Consider the following 5,478-nt stretch of genomic DNA (forward strand, 5'->3'; position numbering starts at 1 on the left):
TTTTTCTGCATCAATTGAGAGGACCATATGGTTCTTCTCCCTCCTCTTATTAATATGTTCTATCACATTGATTGATTTGCGAATGTTGAACCACCCTTGCATCCTGGGGATAAATCCCACTTGGTTGTGGTGGATGATCCTTTTAATGTATTGTTGGATCCTATTAGCTAGGATTTTGTTGAGGATTTTGGAATCCATATTCATCAGGGATATTGGTCTGCTTTTAATAATCATTTATTGTAGGGGCACCTGGGTGGCTCAGTCGTTAAGCATCTGCCTTCGGCTCAGGTCATGATCCCAAAGTCCTGGGATCGAGCCCCGCATCAGGCTCCCTGCTCCATAGGAGGCCTGCTTCTCCCTCTCCCACTCCCCCTGCTTGTGTTTCCTCTCTCGCTGTCTCTCTCTCTGTCAAATAAATAAATAAAATCTTTAAAAAAATCATTTATTATAGGGCGCCTGGGTGGCTCAGTTGGTTAAGCGACTGCCTTCGGCTCAGGTCATGATCCCGGAGTCCCGGGATCGAGTCCCGCATCGGGCTCCCTGCTTGGCAGGGAGCCTGCTTCTCCCTCTGACCCTCCCCCCTCTCATGTGCTCTCTGTCTCTCTCATTCTCTCTGTCTCAAATAAATAAATAAAATCTTAAAAAAAAATCATTTATTATAATAACTGAAGAATGATTTCCTGATAATGGTGAGCTCCACTGAGCTGGGTCTGTGATGGTAAGAGTGGTATTGGATGAATGAAGAATACTTTTATCTGATGCTGTTTTATACTGTGAAAAGCTCATAAATTTCATGGGACCAGTGTCATTTATTACTGAGCAGGAGATGGCTCACATGTAGAGGCTGAAAGAAAAACCTGAAAAAGAAAAGCAGAGGAAGGAAAAGCAGATGATGGATCTTTTCATCAATGCTGTACCACCATTCCGTTCTTCAGCTTCTGTGCTGCTGTGACATCAAATTCTGCTGATAAGGGACTCTTGTACTTCCCTCTCTTCAGATCAACAAGGATTTCCTGGAAAATAAAAACTTCATTAAAAGAAGGAATTTATCATTTTTACATATGTGTCATTTTTTAAGGAAATGAGTGCAAAGGTAATTCTGTGTATGACAATTGATCAGTAAAATGTATTTGCTGTGTTTCCATTTTTAGACACTTAGATCTATGTTATTTTTTTCCATCTTCATGGTGTAGAAGTTAATCCAGATATTTCTCATGGGTGCAAAATGGTGACTTGTGTTTAACACATTCTTCAGTTACTTTACATGAAACATTTATATTAGATAAAACTCTTCTAGGATACATATCTCTTTAAAACTAATTTATTTTTTTCTATTCCACAAGTCCCACATAATATTCTAAAGTGCCTTTTAAAAAAATCATTGTGCTTGCTTGAAGCTAGGATATCTAAATCTGGGAATATCACTTTATTGTGTAACAGGTCAAATCATGGACATGATGGGCAAATGATCTTCCTTTGTAAAACTATTTTACAGATACAGATACAAAATCTTCTTTGAACCTTTCTTGAACTTTACTCCTTTGTCTTGGACTTCAGAACATTTTATGATCCCTCTTGACTTCTATCATCTCCAGGTGGACTGTGCTATTTTTGGTGTGGCAAGGGACAGGAAGAGCAATTGATTGCTGCCACAATAGCTGGCATCACCAGTCAACATTCAGAAATTTTCAGACAAGTAATTTAATCATCTTATTACCCATTTTTTTTTTCACACAGCACAGCTTTTAAGCAAGAGAGGTGAGTCAACGTAGCTGGTTTCATGCTTGCAATGTTGCAAGCATAAAGATGGAGAAGGATGGCAGGATGATACCATACTAAGGTGCTCTCAAGCATATAGGCTCAATATATCTGTTTTACTTTCCAGAAAGGAGCTTATTATCTGTCAGCTGCAAACACGCCTCTCCAACTACATCACACTTCTTTCCACCTCTCTCTATCATTTAAATTTACATTCTTCATCAGGTGCACAGGCTCAGTGTTTCTCAGAGGCATGATTTTTTTTTAAACAGATGTATGTTTAATTCTGATTCAGTAATTCTTGTTCAGTTATTACAACATTACATTCTAAGTAATCACATGCATTTATCATCATGTACAGGACCTCATACCATGACCACTCTCTAGATGTGATATTTAACCAGACACAAATGTCTTCATATTTAATGTACTGCTTTTCAGTCTTGATTCTTATGACCCACCAGACTCTACATTGATTTCTATTTTCTGTCTATTCCTTGAATGTATGATAACATGTCAGTATCCAGCATTGAAGAATAATTAGTGTTGTTCTCAATCCTCTCAATCATAAGGGATATGGATGTTGGTTGATACTCTCTCCTGTAACTGAGGTTGACAGTGGTTTTTGTGTAGTGTGTCCTGTTACTGGTGCCATAGTATAAGTTTAATAAAATTTCCCAAATATCCAAACAATCTAGGCGAGATTAAAGACCTTTGTAAAAAGTAGAGTTGTGTTTTAAGAAAAGGAAGAACTGTGAGACCAATGGCTTTTGAAAACTGATTGTGAGATTATTGAGACCCTAGATCAAAGAAGGTGGAAGGAAATACCAGAAGAGAGAATTTTCCTCCTTTGCTTGTTTAATTGCCAAATACAGACATGGCCATGGCTATTTTTGCTGCTGTCAAAGACGGTGGAATGACTAGATTCATTATTTTGCAGACATTGTAGAATGTGTTTTATGTGCTAGTTCCTGTATACAGCAGGAGTGACCTGCACATGCACACTGCCCACGGGAATTTTACTGCCTGATGAGGGAGTGGGGAATGGGGCAAAGAATAGACATGCCAACAAATGATTATGGCACAGAGTAGTAAGAGCTGTCCTCTAGGTTTTTATAAAATGCTATGGGATATACAAATGTTCCTAGTAGCATTATTCATGATAGCCAAAAAGTGGAAACAACCCAAATGTCCATCAACTGATGAATGGAACAAAATGGAGATTAGTTGGCATTGAAAAACAAATAAGTACTAATCCATGCTACAACATGGATGAACCTTGAAAACATTATGCTAAGTAAAAGAAGTCAGACACAAAGGACCACATATTGTATGAGTCCATTTATGTGAAATGTTTAGTAGGCAAATTTAGAGAGGCAGAAAGCAAATTAGTGATTGCCTCGTGCTGGGGTGGGGAAGGATGGAGGAATGATGGCTAAGGGGAGCAGGTTTCTTTTCTTTTTTTTTTAATATTTTATTTATTTATTTGTCAGAGAGAGTAGAGAGTGAGCACAACAGGGGAAGTAGAAGGTAGAGGGAGAAGCAGGCTCCCTGCTGAGCAAGGAGCCCAATGTGGGACTCAATCCCAGGACCCTGGGATTATGACCTGAGCTGAAGGCAGATGCTTAACTGACTGAGCCACCCAGGTGTCCTGGGGAGCAGGTTTCTTTTTGGAGTAAAAAAGTGTTCTTATATTGACTGTGGTGATAGATGCACAACTCTCAGTATGCTAAAAGTCAATGAGTTATACACCTTAAATAGGTGAATTATATGGTATGTCAATGATATCTCAATAAAGCTGTTAGAAAATGGTATAGGAGGGGCACCTGGGTGGCTTGCTTGTTAAGCGTCTGCCTTTGGCTTAGATCATGATCCCAGGGTCCTGGAATTGAGCCCCGCCTCAGGCTCCCTGCTCAGCGAGGAGCCTGCTTCTCCCTCTCCCTCTGCCTGCTCCCCCTACTCTCTGTCAAATAAAATCTTAAAAAAAAAAAATAGTATAGGAGCAGGAGTGACTGGGTGGCTCAGTTGGTTAAGCGTCTGACTCCTGATTTTGGTTTAGGGTCCTGAGATTGAGCCCCAAGTCAGGCTTCACACTCAGCAGGGAGCCTGCTTGAGATTCTCTCTCTCCCTCTCCCTCTGGCCCTACCGCCATGCTTTCTCTCTCTCCCTCTGTCTCAAAAAATAAAATCTTTTTTTTTTTTTTAAGATTTTATTTATTTATTTTGAGAGAGAGAGAATGAGAGAGAACACATGAGAGGGGATAGGGTCAGAGGGCAAAACAGACTCCCTGCCGAGCAGGGAGCCCGATGCGGGACTCGATCCAGGGACTCCAGGATCATGACCTGAGCCGAAGGCAGTCGCTTAACCAACTGAGCCACCCAGGCGCCCTCAAAAAATAAAATCTTTAAAGAAAAAAAAAAGGAATGAATTTGATTAGAGACTTTAAGATACAGGAAGGTGGAGAAGAGAGAAAACAGTGATGAACAGTGAACTCAACATAGATAGGTAAAGGTAAGTGGATATTAATGGACTATTGGGCACTGTGCAATGTAAATGCTACTTAAGTCCTTTGGAAACAGAAGGGACATATGACAAAGGGGATTCTCATAATAACCCAGAACTAAAGTCCAAGAGAATCCCAGGCAAACTTAGGAGTTAGAAATTGAGAAGGAGAAAGGATGTGAAATGTCCCAAAGATTTCACCTTAGGGAGTGGGAAGGGGTGATGAGGAGGAGAGAGGGAAAGGGAACATTCTAGAGGTTTCATCTCCCTCGGGATTGGGATGTGCAGGGAGCAGAACACCACATTGGGAAAAGGCTGTGTCTTTCTTTAGAAAATAGTTGGAATCCTGTTTGCAAATAATTAGTAGATGTCTTATGAACTCAAGAAAAGGAAATAGAATGAAACTGAAAAGTTCAATAGAACACCCAAATTCACAAGGAGGAGAAAACAGAATGAAAAAATAGAATGAATAACAATTAGATGGAATCAGCAAAAATAAGGGGAAAAATTTTAAGGAAATGATTAAAATAAATAATTTTGAAGTAATTACCATTCCTAGAACATGCCATTGTTAGTCCTCCATACCTGTGCTGTCCTCCAGGTTTACCTTGCATGCCTTTCTCTGCTCCCACAGGAAGGCCTGTGTAAATTACATCAATGGGTTCTCCCACCATCTAATAAGGACCAGCAGAGGTCAGAGGGAAGGAGAATGGGTGAGGGAAGTTAGTCCCTGGGCTCCTCCCATGCTGGGTTGCTCTTGTGCTCTCCTACAGAAGGCAGCCCCACGTACACATCTACCCAACTGTGTTCTTATAATGGCTTCCCTCCACCCCCTTGCCCCTTCAGGCCTGGGATGGTAAGGCTTCGGGTTGTCACTGTCCCTAGTTTGATTCCTTTAAACTCTGCCCATACCCCAAGTAGTCACTATATTGATCTTCAAATTATCCACATTGTATGTGCCATCTGTTTCCTGCTAGGACCCTTCCAATTGCTCTTCCTGTCTCCACCTGAATGCCCCTCTTGGGGCATCTCTGCCTCATGGGATCCTGCTGGTACTTCATGGAGGAAAGTAGGTATCACCGCTTCTGTGAAGTAAGTAAGAAACAGTGCTGACTGGAGACCTACAGACTGGGGAAAAGTCCTGGCTCTGCTCTGTAACCAAGGACAAGTTACATCCATATCTGAAAATGGGGATGATGGTGCTCACCCCCCAGGCTA

Source organism: Leptonychotes weddellii, chromosome 16 (genome assembly GCF_054177405.1).
Source record: "Leptonychotes weddellii isolate Sample4059 chromosome 16, ASM5417740v2, whole genome shotgun sequence".
Lineage (NCBI taxonomy): Eukaryota > Metazoa > Chordata > Mammalia > Carnivora > Phocidae > Leptonychotes > Leptonychotes weddellii.